This window comes from Vulpes lagopus, chromosome 5 (genome assembly GCF_018345385.1).
Source record: "Vulpes lagopus strain Blue_001 chromosome 5, ASM1834538v1, whole genome shotgun sequence".
NCBI lineage: Eukaryota > Metazoa > Chordata > Mammalia > Carnivora > Canidae > Vulpes > Vulpes lagopus.
The window spans coordinates 74,839,126-74,857,301 of NC_054828.1; the positions used below are offsets into that span (position 1 = coordinate 74,839,126).

The window sequence follows — 18,176 nt, forward strand, 5'->3', positions numbered from 1 at the left end:
AGACTGGTCTGGTAGCAGCATTGTTAATGCTCCTCTGGTCAGTCCAGAATGACTGTGAGGAGTCACTAGAATTTCGGTCTTCTCCTTCCAAATTATTTTCACCCCTCTCACCTTTCCAGAACTACCTGCCTCTTTCCGCTTCTTCCCAAAGGGCTGGAGCCAACTGACTCTACATCAAAGTCTCAAGAGCCTACTCGTCCCCTCCCCTCCCAGCTCCGGTTCAAGAACTCTCCAGATCAGAGGCCTTAAGAACACAGGCCAGGAAAACACGGGGTCACACGCAGGGCAGGCGCCAAACTGGCCGCAGCCCTGAGAGCGGCGCGGCAGGCGGGGCTGCTACGGGGCGGGGCGGGGCGGGGCGGGGCGGGGCGGGGCGGGGCGGGGCCGGGCGGGCGGAGGCCTGGGGGCCGCTGGGGTGTCACCACCAACCCGCTCCGGCCGGAAACTGGCGCTAGTTTCCGGCCGGACGGCCGAAAGCCACCGATCCCTAACCAGCCGCCGGAGTCGGAGTGGAGACGGGGTGTGGAGCAGGCAAAAAGCCACTGGGGGAGGCCAGTCCCGATCAGTGCCTTCTGGCTCCAGCTTCTGATCCCGTGCGGAGCAGCAGCCGCGGTCGCAGCCTCCGCCACCGCCTCCGCCTCCATCGTCGTCAGGGGAGGGGCCAGCCGGACCCCGGGGTCACAGCAGAGGAATGAGGAGAGGCGGCCGGGCCCCGCGCTCCGCCCCGGCCTAGGGCCTTGCCCCGGGAGCCGCGAGGGTAACGGAGCCCCCTGCCCTGTCACCCTCCCCCGTCCGTCCCGCCCCTCCCGCGTCTTCGGACTCCCAGACCCTGACCCCCTGATCTCCACTGTCCCCCGTCTCTTTTCCGATGATATTCCACCCGGCGCCACCGCCTCCCGGCACCTCTCCGCGCCCCGGCTGTGCCTGCTTCGTCTCAGCCTTCCCCCGTTACTCCTCCCTTCAACCTGCGCCCCGCGTCCCCGGCCCCCTCCCCGCGCCCGGCCTCCCTCGCCAAGCGGTGCCGGGCGGTCTGGACGGTCCTCCCTCGTTAGCTAGACTTTCCGGGAGGGATGGTGGAATTTGAAGGGGGTTGAGCGTGCGGACTGCCCCCTATCCTGCCCCCATAGTAGGATAAAGTTCAGTGTGAAGTCTCTAGAAAAGTACAACGAAGAGAAAACAAGCTTGTTTTCCCCTATAGATAGACAAACTGAGGTGCGTCCAGTAATGGAGGAAGGGAGCGAAGAAGGTGTGCGCGTGTGTGGGTGAGAGAGAAAGGGAGACTGATTGATAAATTCTAGGGCAGACTTGTGAACTTGAGAAAAAAAAGTTGCCATGAGCCGATGGAAACTTTAGAAGCTGATGATGAGTAAGCTGGGGGCTGCGTGATCTCACTCCTCTTCTCATAATTACTAGGTTAACGGTGTGGCTCCGGTTGGGATGGAATGGGATTTGTTTACTGGGCCGGCGTATTTTTAGCTTGTCGGCTCACAAGGACCAGAGCTTTGAGTCTCCCTGAGTCTCTCTCCGTCTCTGTCTCTGTCTCTCTCCCTCCCTGTCTAGGTAGTCTGTCTAACCTAGGTGGTTCCTCTGGGCACGATACTGAGAAATTAAGTTGAAAGAAGTGGACTGGTGAGATTATATGGAAGAAAGTCTCCCCCATGCTCTTCAGGGGGGTTTCCTTTTCATAAATGCAAAAGCAGGGATTAGCCGGACTTCGAGTTTTTTTTTTTTTTTTTTTTACTCATATGTAAAATGCTTTTTAGAAAAACCAGAAGCTGGTAATTTTTCAGTCTTGGCTTGTCATGCTGTATATTTAGGAGGTCTTTGAGGAGGTTACATCCCTTTGTCTTTCAGAATCTATAAGATGGAAAAGGACAAGAAGAGGTAGTGGCAAGGCTAGTCCAAAAAGAGCAAATCCTGCATTTTAAAAAAACATTTGGAAAATTTCTTTTCTAGTAAACGAGAGAGCATTCCTGGTGGAGTGAGGATAGCAGGGACTTATGCTGGGTGACTAGGGAGAATTAGGCTTATAATTAAAAGTTTGCCGTGCATAATTTGTAAATGAATACATTATAGGCAAACAATTATACTCTTTGTCCTCATTGTTTTTCTGAACAGTTCTTTTAAAGTTTAGGAACCAACCTGCTGTGCTAGTCTATTGATATTTTGAGGGCTGAACAGAACTGTAAAATAAATGAATTTGATGTTGCTCCTCTGAAGTGTGAATACCAGTCTTGTTCTAACTTCACTAGCTACCCGCATGCCTCAGAGCACCTCCCAGAGTTAAGTGGCCAGTTACTATGTACTTAGTGCTCACAAATGAGTACAAATATTAGCTCATGCTAGGAATAATTGAGAAGGTAAATATGCTGAAAAGATCTTCCAAAACTGAAATAGATTGTTTTTTGATTTTTTTTTTCCATTTTGGAGTATCAGCACCCTTCTGCCAATAATTATCCATTAACATGAATAATTTAGAATTGAACAGATATCCACTTTGGGCATTATGCATTCAAGCAGGAAGGAAAGATGGAAGGAAGATAATTTCCAAACTATTACTAATTTTTTGTTGTTGTTGCCTGACTCAATCTATCCCTTTCATTTAATGCCAAAGACTCCCTTGTGGGGGGAAGAATGTAAACCTTTGCCAGAAAAAGGGCTGTCTGCTGATTTGTATAAGGCAGGCTGAATAGTAATGAATGGTAATTGTTAGTTGGACTTGATGGAGTTAGGTCACTAACAACTTGGAAATATTCCTGAAGCTTTATTTCCTTAATCTCCTACTTTTGGGGACCCCTACTGAAAAAAGATTTAATTTGGAGGGAAAAATCAAATTTTTAAAAATCACACACACCCAGAGTTTGTCAACTATCAATAATTGTCTTAATTTGTGAGTCAGTTTATGCCAATTATTATTGATGTCTGGAAAATTCTATTTATATCAATGAGATAATTAGGGGAGATTTTTGAATCAGTACAATTTGAAATAGGATTGGAAGCTGTGGATTAAAGTCATAAAGAGGCATGACCTGTGGAGTTAGATAGAACTTGGTTCAAATCGGGATCCCTGGGTGGCGCAGTGGTTTGGCGCCTGCCTTTGGCCCAGGGCGTGATCCTGGAGATCCGGGATCGAATCCCACGTCGGGCTCCCGGTGCATGGAGCCTGCTTCTCCCTCTGCCTGTATCTCTGCCTCTCTCTCTCACTGTGTGCCTATCATAAATAAATAAAAAATTAAAAAAAAAAAAAAAAAGAACTTGGTTCAAATCTTGATTATGGCATTTATTATGTGACCTTGGACAATTTACTTCTCTATCCTTATTTATAAAATATGTATGAGCAGTCAAGCAAATTAAATAGTTATTCTTTGTTAGGAGTTTATGAAGAGAAAAGAACTTCCATTCAGAAAGTATATTTATTTCTATTTATATCAACCTCCCCTGCATTTATTATTTGGTGGCTGGTGGGGTAGGCTGGGGATGGGGATTGAAGCAGTTGAATAAGTAGGAATAGCATAGGGCAGCCTAATAGTCTAGCACTATTGCCATTTTTCAGAAGGCATTGTTTGGGGTTTTGAGATTCAGTATATGTAACCCAGTGAATTATGATTAAAAACAGTATTAAAAATAAATTTTCAGATTGTTATGGGCACTAAGTGCCACTTGTTAAAGTTTTCAAGCTTCCCAAGCATGCTTAAGCATGCTAAGGATCGGGGATCCCTGGGTGGCTTAGTGGTTTAGCGCCTGCCTTTGGCCCAGGATGTGATCCTGGAGTCCTGGGATCGAGTCCCATGTCGGGCTCCTAGCATGGAGCCTGCTTCTCCCTCTGCCTCTTTATGTCTATCATGAATAAATAAGTAAGATCTCTTTAAAACAACAACAACAACAACAAAAACTACTTCTCTTAAAAAAAAAAAGCATGCTAAGGATCCTGGCAGATCCTTGTGAGGCTCTTTGTAAAGAGCACCTCCTCTTTTACCCCAAACATTCTCCCATCAAGGGAAAATCCTGAGACCGTGCTTTGAAGTGTGGCTTCAGCAGTGTCTTCCCAATAGAAATTTGGGAGCTGTGAAATCTTCTCAACAGCCCCTGATAAATTCAGGTAATTAAAATCTGTGTAATTGGGGCAGCCCAGGTGGCTCAGTGGTTTAGAGCCGCCTTCAGCCCAGGGTGTGATCCTGGAGACTCGGGATCGAATCCTATGTCAGACTCCCTGCATGGAGCCTGCTTCTCCCTCTGCTTATGTCTCTGCCTCTCTCTCTCTCTCTCTCTGTGTCTCTCATGAGTAAACAAATAAAATATTTTTAAAAAAAGATATAAAAAATCTGTGTAGCTGGAATATAGATGGAGGGCAGTTTTAGGAATGCCAGAACTCAGTTGATTTTTTGATATGTTGGAAGGTTTTTTTAGGAAAAGATTTATTTATTTGATAGAGTGTACATGAGCATGAGTGGGAGTGGCAGAGGGAGAGGGAGAGAGAATCTCAGGCAGACTCTACGGGGAACACAGAGCCTGATGTGGGGTTCAGTCTCAAGACCCTTGAGATCATGACCCAAGCCGAAATCAAGAGTCATATGGTCAATGGACTGAGCCATGCAAGGCACCTTGCATTTTGTTTTGTGAAGTAAGAAATCCTGGCTACATAATGATTGAGCACTCTTGTGGATAAAGCTCTCTCCAAGCTCCAGTGACAGGCTTTGGGAAGATAGAAAAGATATAAAGACAGGTTTCCTTGCCCCTGGGACAGGGATAGGGTTGTGGAAGGTGATTTATATAAATGGGAAGGCACACTATTACAAGCTTTAATATTTAGAGCATAACATATAAACAAAACCAAGTTTAATGTGCTATAAATAGAGTATATAAAGGCTAGAAAACTTGGAAGTAACAAAGAGTCTGTGAGATTAATTAGGGAAGATATCTGAATCGGCAAAATTTGCAATGGACTTGGAGGCTGTGGATTAGAGTCATAAAGAAGCATGGCCAATGAATTTAGACAGACTTGGTTCAAATCTTGACTATGTGATCTTAGACAATTTACTTGTCTATCCTTAACTGAAATATGTGTGAGCATTCAAGTAAATGAATAGCTGTTCTATGTTAAGAGTAGAAGAAAATAAAAGATCTTCCAGGCAGAAAGTATAGAATGCAGCATGCAGTGATGGTATGAATGACTAAGTTGTGTTTGTTGGGAGAATAAATGAGAGGGACTGGAGAGAATGTGGGTGGTCAAGTCATGGGTAGAGCAGGCAAGAGGGTGGAGGGGACTCAGAGGCCAGACTGTTGGGTGTTGATGGAAGGGTCAATAGAGTCATTGTAGGTTCTTGAACAAAGAATAGATTTAATGAGAAGTATTGAGCCTTCTGGTCCAGGAACTCAGGGACAAGGAATCAGGCAGGCACCGGTACATTGTAACTCTTCGGTTTCTCTTCTGGACCATCTTGGCCTAAAGGGATCATCTAGGAGACATAGGATTCCTTGCAGAAGTTTTGTGGTCATACATCTTACTAACTATGCTGAGCTCTGCTTGTACCTGTCTCAAATTGTACTATGCACTTGTGGGCTAGTTGGATTATCCTCAATAGTTTATGGTAAGGAAGTATCATGTTTTAAGTACATTTAACTTTCAGTTATCTCTGCTATAATAGTGAACAGTAGTATAAGTAATTCAGAACTTAATATGGAAATTTCTTGGTTAGAAAATCATTATTTTTAAAGCCAGATTCATTTTAATGTTTTGAGGATCATACTGATGTCGAAATGAATTTGCATTTCTAAGCCTATATTACCTGATGGTGAGGAGGTTATACTGATGACGAAGAAGAACAGTCAAACTTTGTTTAAAGATTATGCCTCAGAAATCCTGTAAATTGGATAATCCATTTATGAATAATTAAGACTGGGCTATATGAATATATTAATGAAGTTTCTTTTCAAAATCTGTGCAGGTCCAGTGTGGCCACTTAGGCTGTATGCCTTATGCCTAAGAGCGATTTATAGATGATGCCTATGTTGTAGCCAGAATGAGTCTTCAATCACAGTATCTGGAGGAATCCTATTGTGTCATGTTGCATTGTTGAAGATGAAGGTGGCCTTTCAAAGGACTTGGCTTTGTAGAGGCTCTTCCAGATAGTAACTCCACTAAAAAACCATCAGGTTTTTCCTCCTAAAGTAAACTTGTTTGAAAATCTGGCCAATTAAAAAAAAAATTAAAGGAATGAGGAGCAATGTCCACATTTAATAAACAAACAAAAGATCACATGCCTGTTCTTCCAACCTTGTTCTTTTTTTTTTTTTTCCAACCTTGTTCTTTGAGTTGACTTGCTTTCCTTCATCCCTGCCTACCCTCCCCGCCCCCACCTTCTCACAGTCATTACCAAACTATGTGCTTATGATGTCATGAGCACAGGATTATTATTTACTTCTTGAGTCAGGAGATTGTAGTATTTTTGAGTGGAAATCAGAGGTGGAAGTCAGGAATCTTAATTTATACAGTTTAGTTCAGGATTATTTTCAGCTGTGTTTTTTAGGATTATGTCTCATTTTTTTTATTTCTCTAAGACATAGTTTTGGGTAGGAAAAATTACTAAACTTTTATTTTTAATGACCTTTTTTTTAAAAAAGATTTTATTTTTTTATTCATTCATAAGAGACACACACACACACAGAGAGAGAGGCAGAGACCCAGGCAGAGGGAGAAGCAGGCTCCCTGAAAGGACCCCAATGTAGGACTCGATCCTGGATCCCGGGATCACACCCTGAGCCCAAGACAGACGCTCAACTGCTGAGCCACTGAGGCGTCCGTAGTGACCTGCTTTGAGTTTAGTTTTATGCTAGGTACTGCAGAGGATTAAAAAAAATGACTATTTTGTGCCCTTGAAGAGTTTACAGTCTAGCTGGGAGTAAGGAATATAGGAAGATGTGAATACCTATTGAGCCTCTATTATGCGAGACAAATAAAAGGAAGAAAATGAGAAATCGTATTATTGCTTGTATAGTACAGACCTCAGACCGTATGTATTTGGGGAGAAGGGCAGTCAATTCCTATATCACAGAGGAATTGTAACTTATCCCAGATCTTGAAAAAGTAAACAAAATTGTCTCAGGTACAAGGGGTGAAGATGAACCAAATAACAGCAAAATCATTTCATTTTGGAGCTGAGAGGGATCAAGCAAAAGCCTGGACTAGGCTTGGGTTTTCTTGGGGCAGTGATAAGACTGAGCTGAGTAGCAGTGAATAGTAGTGAAAGAGGTGGTTAGGTTGGTTAGGAGCTATGTTTTAGAGGGGTCTTAAAAGGCAGGCTTTTAAGTTGAGATTTTAAATGATAGGAAATAGTGAACCACTGCGAATTTTTGAGGAGGACAGTAATATGATTACAGTAGGAAACAGGTGGTCGAGGAGGGAAGAAGGATAAGGTGATGAGACCTGAGCTCAAGTTGAAGGAGGTGGGATAAGGAGAGAAAGAGAGAAAAAGATTGTGGAGAAAAAGTTGAAGTTAGTGGGAATTGGATGTAGCAGATGAGAGAGAGTGATCCATCAAGTATGACTATGACATTTTAAGCTTGGGTTTCTGAGACATTGAGATAGGGAAGTTAGGAAGGTTTCCTCATTTTGTAGGGGAATTTGATGAGTTCAGTTTGAGATACAAAGTGGCAATGAAATGCCCAAGTAAAAGCTGAACCGGTTGTTACAGATGAGCCCATAGCTGGTGGAGAGTAGAGTCAGAGGTTAATATATTTGGAAATGTGGTTTTGCTGTTCATCAACATGGATATGGTAGCTGTAGCCAAGAGAATGAATAAGCTCTCTGAAGACTAGAGTTTAGGGAAAGAGCAAAAGGCCAGAGATAATGGTAGCGATAAACTCAATTATTCTACACTCTTTGGGCCATCTCAATTGACTTCTTTGTCCTTTCTTGTTTTCTGTTCCTTTCCTCCCAACTCCAGCAAACATCCCTTGAACGTCTCTTACCTTGTAAGCACTGTCTTAGGTAGGCACTGAGGAAACAGATGAGTCAGACAAGTTCTCAACCTACAAGGAGTTATGGATCCAGGGGGAGGAGACAGATGCATAAATATATAGATATATGAAGTGTGTAGTAGTTGTTGTGACAGAAGTTATGTAGGGGGATAAATAGCGGTCTAAAGGTCATTTCTGCCTTGGGCATGCAGAGGTTGGAAAGTGCCTCCCAGAGGAGATGACATCTGAGATGAGTCTTGAAAGATGAGTTAAGGGTGTAGCCTATAGAAGGCAGGGAGAAGTACACTCCAGGCTGAGAAAACAGCATGAACAAAAGCTTAAAGGAACAAAACAGCCAGACTTCTTCAGGTAACTTTTAAGTAATTATTGTGGCTGAAGGACAGGGTTGGAGGGCAGGGATGAGTCTGGTGAAGTAGGTAAGGCTGATCATGGACAGCTTTAGCTTGTGCTGCAGTAAATGATGAGCATTTCAGGGTTTTAAAGCACTGGATGAAAAAGTAAGTTTCAACTTGTAGAAAGATTGTTTTGTCAGTGGTGTAGAGGGTGTGTTGGAGAGGAACAAAAGCAAAAGGCTTTTAAAGTGTGTTTATTATGCTTAACAGTAACACATTGATTACTGAGTGATCATGTTTGTAAACTCATGGAATCAGAGACTACAGGGACTGTTTCTTAGTTTACCTTGTTTATTTTCAGAGGGCATACCTGAGATTTACTCAGGATCTTAGAAGTAGTTTTGTAATAGCTTGGTCTGGAATTCAATCTCCAGTGGCTATAATGTGGTTGGTGATTAATAAATGTCATTTCACCTCTCTGATTCCCTGACGTCCTATTCCGGTGTTTGTTACATCCTGCCACAGTGCACTGTGCTAGAAGACATTCCATTCCATTGTCATTTTTACCAGTCCAGAGTGAACAGTGGCTTTTTCCCAGGTCTGACTGAAGAAGATCTGCTCTGAGAGTACTTTGGGGGAATAGGGACTTTTGACCTGGGGCAGTTGGGTGCCCTGGAGTGGAGTGAATAGGATGTTAGGATTATTCATCTGTAATGATTCAGATGTAGAAGAATGTCAGGGTATTTATTGAGTGTGCAGGTGTAATTATCTCTCTTGCTAAATTCCCTTCAGGTTGTTTTCTTTTAAACTTAATTTTAGATTGTGCCAGTGAAACTTTGGTAGAGGAAATAGGCTTGGATAAATTGGTTACCCACAAAAAGGATATTTATCTAAAAAACCAATATTTGTCATTATACTTGTGTTCTAAATCTTCCTTTCCTGTGTTTTTAAATTTTGGGGATATATATATATATATATTAAAGTAAGGTGTAGGCCCAACGTGGGACTTGAACTCATGACACTCAGATCAAGAGTTGCATGTTCTACTGACTGAGCCAGCCAGGTGCCCCTTCACTGGGTTTTTGTGAAGGGAAATTGTTTGGGTTTAAAGTGCTAAATGAGGGTTTGGGTTTTGTGTTTCAGTCATTTTGTTAGAGAAGAACAGAACAGGATAGAAGGATATCTTAGAGGTTCTTAGATTCCCCTGGGAAAGGTTGGGCCACAGGGGATGTGGAAGTATGGGTACCTTCCATTGATAAGTCTTCCCCCAAACCTAACTGAGTTGTGATTTCTTTACCCTCCTCTCTGGGCTCTGTCCACATCTCCAGAGATGGGCCTTGGTTTGGAAACTGTCCACTTAAACAGAATTGCCAATTCTTAATTCTTTCTCAAGTGGGCAAGGGTACATTTTGTTTTTGTGAGTGTTTGTAGGGGGAGGAAGGGAGAGAGGAGGCACAGAATAACTACTCACAGTGAGTCTTTATCTGAATTCCTATGTAACTAGAAGTTTCCTTGGCTTATTTTTTGGGGGGAGGGGGAGAAGACTTGGTTATACTGGCATTTATGTTGTGTGGGAGCATGGTTGTCCCCATATCTCCTTGGATATCTGATTTAGGATGGCAATAAAAACTTCCTTCTTGTCTGTATCTGTTAGCCTTCCCCCCACCCTGTTCTGACTGCCTTTTGTGCACGCTCTGAGGGATGAAGGATCCTGTTCAGTTGAGAGCCAGACTAATCAAGTGTTCCCTGAAAGTTTAGGGAAAGCGTCTTAATCCTGATCATTATTTTTGGGTTAGTGACTCCACTGTTTTTCCAGTCACCTGGCCCTTTCTTAATTTCCAAATTTTGAATAATGAGATATTTTGAATATTTAGAAAAGTCCAGGGGGAAAAAAACCCCAAAACATTTTTTTGCCCATAACCCACATTTTATGGATATTAACATTTTGTCATATTTATTTTAGATCTCTTATTCTGTTTAAGATATAATGTTAGATATAGCTGAGTCCTACTCTGCATCCTTTCCTCTTTCCTCTTTATTGGGAAATGACTACTGGCCTGATTTGCTACCTATTATTCAATTTCATGTTTTATATTTTATTTTTTATGTATTTTAGGTACATATAATATACATAAACAACATGTAGATTTGAAATCTTACATAAATGGAATTGTACTGTATGTATCCTTTTGCAATTTTTCCCCTCAATATTGTTTTTCAGATGTGTCTTCATGTAGATCTAATTCATGTAATCATCTAATCTTTTAGCCTCTTTCCTCCAATGCCCTTTTCATTTGTCCTGTTGAAAAATATCCTACCCATCAAAGTCCCAGTTTAAACTATATCTTCCATGAAAACTTTCCTGACTTTTCTTTTCTCCAACAGGGTATGATCTTTCCCACTTCTGAATTCTCCTCTCATTTTATTCATACTTGTTTGGTAGTAGTTGTATATTTTTGTGTTTTTGTTTATTTGTGCCCTTAGCATGCCATTTCTACTACACTATGAGCTCCCTAACAGCAGAGAAGTTTGTTTTATCTTCTGTCTCTCCTGGGGCTTGCCACAGTAACTTATACATGGTAGGCATTTAGTAACTATTAGTGACTAAATGGTTAATTAATGAACTAAAAAAATAAAGACAATCCTTTGTGTTGATGAACTGTTAATTATGAGAATGATAGTGGCCCCCATGAAAATAGAGCTTGTAAAGAAACATTCAGCACTGAAAGTTAAATAAAATGCTCATAAATAGCAGGAGCAATCAAGACTAACTTCCTGCAGATGAGCAAACATTCCCTGAGAAATGAAATGGGAATTGATTGGTGATATCATCCAATGAGGATATTCCTGGGAATAGATCCTGATGGCATTTGTGAGGCAGTGTGCCCCTGTGGCTATCAAATTCTGCTGTTGTCATCAAGGTCTTGACACCCTCACTCGAGATGGGATACTGGTGTTGAGAAAAAGCAGCCTCTCTGTTCACTTAATAAACACTGCTGAGAACCAGGAATTCTTAGGGCCCTAAAGAAGAGGGCCTAATATACACATTTTTACATACATCTATATGTATGTACGTATACTTTTAATACTTGCCTTTTTTATTGAAACCAGATTGTATCTCAGTAGAATGTTTTGAAGCTTTTTTAATTCTGGGAGGTGCGGTCCCAATATAACATCATTTCAGCCTCACGGAAGCTTTTCCATTCCCTGCCAAGTGGAAATTAAATATTAAATGAAACTATATTAAATTGCAATTTTGTAGGTAAAAGCAGTCAAATATTGGCAGTTTTGTATGGTTAAATCTTATAGTCCAGTTTTGATTTTCTCTTGGCATTCTGCAGAACATTATCATTGACCTTTTTGAAGTGGATAATCCTAAATCCATTTATAATTCTAAAACACATTTCTGAACTTTAATTTGCAACCAGTTTTCTTTTGTTGTTATCTTAAGCTCAAGTTTTTAGTAAAATGTTTGTATTTTTCAGCACATATTAAGTATGTAATGGGTAAGGTTGTACGGGGAAGGTAAGGATTGTAGGCCAGAATACACTGGGGGAAATAAACCTGTATTTAAGACTTTTGCTGCAGTAGCTACATACAATTGATTGAATTGCCTTTAAGGAGCATACGCTTTCTTTGAGTAAATGTCCCCTCACCCTGCACTTCCTGCCATCCCAATGTCTCCTCTTCAGTCTTTTTTTTTTTTTTTTTTTTCCTCTTCAGTCTTGATAAGGGAGATCTGGTGGTGGGGAAAACCATGGAAGAGAAAATTACCTGTGGCCCTTGATTTTATTTGGAGACTTAACAGGAAAGGAAGTTTATGAGCCCTAGCTCCTGGCACCAGACTCTTACTTTGTAGTGCTCCAAACAGTTCTTCGTTTAAGAGAGCCCAGGGCAGGGATGGGGTGGGGGCTAAAAAACAAAGAGATAGTGGGAGTTAGCAGATATTATGGAATGGGATTGAGGACTAGGAATGGAAAAATGAGGATAGGTATAAACATTTAAATATGCTTTGTTTCCTCTCATCCTTCAAAACCTGGCTTAGAAGTCTTTCTCTTTGGCTCAGGTCAAGATCTCAGGGTGGTAGGATCAAATCCTGCATCAGCCACCCTGCAGATAGCCTGCTTCTTCCTCTGTCTATTTCTCTGCATCTCTCTCTGTGTCTCTTATGAATAAAGAAATAAAATTTTTGAAAAAAGAAAAGAGAAATAAGGGACGCCTGGGTGGCTCAGCGGTTGAGCATCTGTCTTTGGCTCAGGGTGTGATCCTGGGGTCCCGGGATCGAGTCTTCCTGCATGGCGCCTGCTTCTTCCTCTGCCTGTATCTCTCTCTCTCTCTCTCTCTCTCTCTCTCTCTCTCTCTGTGTGTGTGTGTGTGTGTGTGTGTCTCTCATGAATAAATAAATAAAATCTTAAAAAAAAAAAAAAAGAAGTCTTTATAACCCTTCCTTGTACCTTAACTATATCAGACTTGTATCCAGGCCACATACCTGCTTGGAAGATATCATGTATAGAATTCAGCTTTGAAAGTATCAGTTTTGTGCTCTAAAATAGTTCTTTGAAAAGTCAGGGTCATTTTAAACGAGTTGCTCTACTATTGTCTTTTGAATCATTAATAACTGACATTGAAGGAAAAGAAAACTCTGAGCCTTTAGTATTAGGAAGTCTTGGTCTTTACGTGAAGGTAGTCTCATATGAAGAACTGAGAAAGACAAAATATATTGCTAACAAAAATATTTTAGACAGCAAGTTCTTACTTATTTTAAAAATTCACCTGCTCTTATAAATTCCTTTGTATTTGCTTTTGTCTTCTTTGAACTAAGAGCTTATCTGGCCAAGTGTTAGACTATTCATTTTCTGAAATTTTCTGTCAGTACTAAGGACAAAATTATCTGACATGAAGAATACTTAGTTTGTGTTTGATGACAAGGGATAAAGACTTCCCATACTCCTCAGAATTCTGAGAATAGAAAGTTAGACTTAATATTTGCTGCATCCTGGTTTCTTTGTGCCTAAAATAAATTCCTAGCTATTTGGCACAAGGTGACCTCTCATTTTAACAAACCTTAAATTCCTTCTCTCTCATATCATCTTTGAAGTTTTTTGTAATATGCTAGTTCATTATGGAAATTAAGATAAAAAAATCATCTACACAAATTTCTCTTGATGTTTGCTGCCAGCTTGAGACCATAAATTCCTTTCTACCGAATACCTGCTGTGTACCAGAATTTGGACAACATGCTCTAAGGAGATGCCAAGGAAGTGTTACCCAGCAAATAAACTAGACAAGTAATAGGAGAATTGGCCCTTGGGAATTTACATTCTGTGTTAAATGGGATATAGTTACATATATATAAATACCTATATAGGAAAAAAATGTGAGAAACAAACTACCGTGTAGTATGTATACCATCATACAGCATTTTAGAGCTGAAAGGAAGTTTACATACTGTCATCATTTTCTGGGTCAGGAAAATGAGGCCTAGAAAGTTAGACTTGTCCAAGGTAGTAGTTATTGTTAACAGTAAGCATATTATTAAATATTTGTTCTCTGAAAAGTTAGGCTTCAGGAAACAAAGAGAGTCATGAAGACCTTATTCATTAGTTGTGAAGATTGAATTATTTGCATAAAAAAGAAATAATATGAAGTCATGGGTACTAAGTGTCAAGTGAGGAGTACAGTTGTACAGAATTACATAGAATGTTTTCTTTTCTTTTCTTTTTTTTTTTTTTTAAGCTAAACTCTATGCCCTACGTGGAGCTTTTACTCACAACCCTGAGATCAAGAGTTGCATGGTCTACCAACTGAGCCAGCCAGGTGCCCCCTGGAATTATATAGAAGTTAGAGGGAGTAGGGGAAAATTTTATAGTTAGGCTAATCTAGACCTTAGGAGAAGAAAGACTTCAGAAGGCATTCAAGGCATGAGCACAGTGAACTAAACCAACCTTGTTTTGAGGGTAGAGCAAGTAGACAAGCAATGAGATTAAAAAAAAAAAAAGATTTTATTTATTTATTAAAGACACACTGAGAGAGGCAGAGACATAAGCAGAGGGAGAAGCAGGCTCCATGCAGGAGGCCCCATGTGGGATTCAATCCTGGGTCTCTGGGATCATGCCCTGAGCCAAAGGCAGACGCTCAACCGCTGAGCCACTCAGGCATCCCAGCAAACAATTAGATTAATAAAATTGTAGAGTTAAGTAAATCAGAGAGGGCCTTAAATCTCAGGCAGAGGAATTTGGTTTATACTTACAGTGAAAAATCCCCAAGCAAAGGATTTTATGTGTAAATGAGTATTTTAGGAAAATGGATTTCAGCTCTCCAGTGTGAAGTGGAAGAAGAGAGACCAGGTAGAGAGGCTGTTATAATAGTCCAGGGGGAGGGAGTTTCTACAGGGAAGATGGTAATGGGAGAGAGAAGAGATTCCAGTGATTTGAAGAAAAGTAAATAGAATTTAATAACTGCTCTTATAGGAAGGGTAGACAGTAACAATGCACATGTTCTCAATCTGGGTTATAGCAGTAGAGGAGCTTGGTTTGGCTGGTTTCTGATACATAGACTCTCCAAAGTGATACCTTGGTGGAGGCCTTTGAGGAGCACTGAGTCTAGCCCAACATTCTCAGTACTGAATATATAATTTAAGTGACTAGTTTAAGTTTGCACACTTCCTAAGTTAATAGAACTTGATGTGGAGCCCATTCTTTTGACTATTGGCAGTGCTCTATTATATCCTGTTGCTTAAGAGGAGGTGGGTCAAGTGGTTAAATACACAGAGGAGATGCCTGGTAAGTGAAATAGGAAGTTGCAGACCACATTATGATGAGGTTTCCCACAAGCTGTTTCAGTTCTCATAGGTTCTCCTTATTTTCAGACACTACATGTGTATACTGTCCAGCTCATAATGCAACAAGAGACTGGCGTTCTTTAGAGCTATCTTCTGACATTCAATTCTTCAGTCAAGGAAAAAGATCCCTTCAGATTTTAGATGTAATTCTATATACTCTCCCACCCCTGATTTTGAAGGTGAAATATCTTTTCATCTGCAGGTAGATAGGTTGCTGTGGTTACAGGCTGCAGGTGAGGTAGCCTCAAAGACTCCATCAGTCTCTTTGGGGTAAAGGGAGGAGAGTTTTGGGCCTAAATCTTTCAAGCTTACCACCCAGTCAGCAGTTAAGAACAATTTACTTACATAGATCTTACTACCTAAAATGGTCAGTAAATAATGTGAATCAATAGAGTGTTTACGCTAATGGGAAGTTTTTAGAAGATTAAATAGCCTTCTAAAAAATCCTTTAGATTTGGTTTTTAAATATATAGTCTGGTATATTTAAGCTATGACTCAGTCTCATTTCTTTTGCCTTCTGTTTTCCCTCCCTTTCCTTTTCTCTCCCTTTTCCTATTCTGCCAGGCTTTTTATCTGACTGGTAACAGATACCTGAAGACTCACAATAGCATTATCTGGATCAACTAACATTTATTATGTACCTACTACAAGCGTCTTTTATTTAACTTCATATGCGAAGATGAAATATTCCTGGATAATATGACTAGGACCCTAGTAGTAATGCTTTGCAACGCTTGGCTTCTACAATGCTTACCCCATTTTAATCTTTGCCATGTCTCTTCTGTTATGACTTCTGACCCAGCTAGGAAGTAAAGGGAAGAAAACTTTACTATTTAATAGTGAGACCCTACCATGAGTTATATATAGTAAGTACTTGATATATCATCTCACCTAATACTCATAACAGTTCAATAAGATAGATGTTTTTATACCTATTTACAGATTAATTCATCTCATATTTATTACTGTGTTAATAACATATTTATCAATTCAGCCAAGATATATAGGTATTTTTGAAGGTGCTGAGGATACCACAGTGATTATCAGATGAATTCCCTACTAAGGCACAGAGAAGTTAAATAATTTACTTGAGGTCACACAGCAAGAAAGTGACAGATAAAAAAAAAAAGAGTGACAGATGTAGGATTTACATAGAGATCTGGTGGATTCCAAAGGGAATGTATGCAACCACTATAACATGCTGCCATTTATATATATTGCATGTTCTCTGTGATTATTTAAATAAATCAAATTATAGATAGGTATGGTGCCTAGTATTTTTTTGTTTAAAAAGGTTCTCCATGAATCCAAGAAAGAAATCTATCTTGGTGCTGATAAGCACACCTGCCCAATAATGCTTTTCCTCTCTTCCTTCTTCTCTCCCACCCCCTCTCCACTCACTCATACTTGGGTATAAACTGGACAGTGTGACCTGCTTTGGCATGTGGATGTGTTTGTGTTTTGAGGACTGGGAGAGTTTTTGTTTCCTTGGCTTCCAGAATGTTCCTTGCCCACTTGCAAGTGCTTTCTTGTAGCATGGTGAGTAATGTGTTGCTAATGTTGTAATGTGGTCATACCAGTTGGAGTATTTTTTTTTTCTTTTTTTCCCAGTTTTCTGATGAATATGTGGGTGAGGACTCTTGGACTGAACTTGGCCTCCTGCAGTTCATTCAAATAGAGAAGGCTTTCTGTATTCAGAGGACTAAAAAAAATAGTCTTGAGGTTGGGAAGACTATTGAAATCCCATGTTGGATGCCTTGGTGGCTCATCAGTTAAGTGTCTGCCTTTGGCTCAGGTCATGATCTCAGGGTCCTGGGATTAAGCCCTGTGGGGTTCTCTGCTCAGCACACAGTCTGCTTGGGATCCTCCTCTCCCTCTGCCCTTCCCCCTGTCTCATGTTCTCTCTCTGTCTCAAATAAATCAAATAAATCTTTAAAAAAATAAAATAAAATCCAATGTCTTCTGCCCAGCTGAAATTGAGTTTTTTTTAGTATTCTAGGTTTATTCTTTAGCTATTATGATCCAAGAGAGTACTCGTTTTAGATTATGGTCATTATCACTATGTGCTATATCTTGGATGAACAGTGTTTGTTCTGGAGTTGGGAGCTTAACAATAGGCACACAGGTTTTGTAGTAAGCATTACCTATTAGGAAGCACTAAAAAAATGTCTGTGAAAGTGAGAAGCTGAGTTGCAGTTGAGTCCTAGGGATTAATTAGGTGGGATCAAGGTGGCTGGTGTTAGAATTAGTTGGTTCCAATTAAGATTGGGATTTAGGCACATAAGGTTAATGAGATGATTTATGTGGATGTGTCTAACCTAGTGCTTGGTAGTTGATTGGTGCACAGTAAGTATTAGTTAAATCTTTAAAGGTACTTGAATGGTGAGTGCTGTCAGTTTGTCTTTCTAGGGCAGTTTTCTTATCATTAACTATTCTGCCTTTTAGAAGAATATTTATTAAAAAAAAAAAAAAAAGAATATTTATTGATGATTTAACTGGGTAAAGCATTTGGAAAATGGGTTGGGGTATCGAAGATTTACATCAGATTCTTGCTGAAACTGTGGTCTTAACATGTACAAATTGAATCAGGTCTAATTTAAGGGGAAATTTGTGATTTTCCTTTGCTAGGGTCATATGCTTTTTTTGATAGCAATAGTGTTTCTGACCTAGTGGTAGAGTTGAAAATGCTTTTCAATTCCAGTTGAACTGGGTTTGATTTCGATATTTGAGATAATTGCCTATGGTGTTTCCTTTTATCTTGTGCATTTTTCTCAGTGACTCTAAGTAATACTTCAAATAGAAAGTATTTTGTAACTTGCAAAGCTAGCAGTTGCTATCACCACCACCACTACCAATAATAGTGTTAAAAATATTAACATTTTTAAGGTTAGGGATAAGACTCATTCTAATGAAGGTTGGTTTCTTGGATTAATTTCAAGGAGAAAAACTCAGAGGACAGTGGGATATTTGCCAACTGACTTGTGTACTAATTCATACCTTTTGTACTTTTTGTGGAAGTGAAAAGG

General features: G+C 40.3%; 1 protein-coding gene across 1 annotated transcript in view; it reads left to right on the forward strand.

The window, feature by feature from the left end:
- The first annotated feature begins 418 nt into the window (after positions 1 to 418).
- The window catches only part of OTUD7B (OTU deubiquitinase 7B), a 57,451-nt gene continuing 39,693 nt past the window's right edge, over positions 419 to 18,176 (forward strand). Inside the window, exon 1 of the mRNA XM_041754643.1 lies at positions 419 to 757. The gene's annotated coding sequence lies outside the window, so the exon portion shown is untranslated. The remainder of the gene's footprint in view (positions 758 to 18,176) is intronic.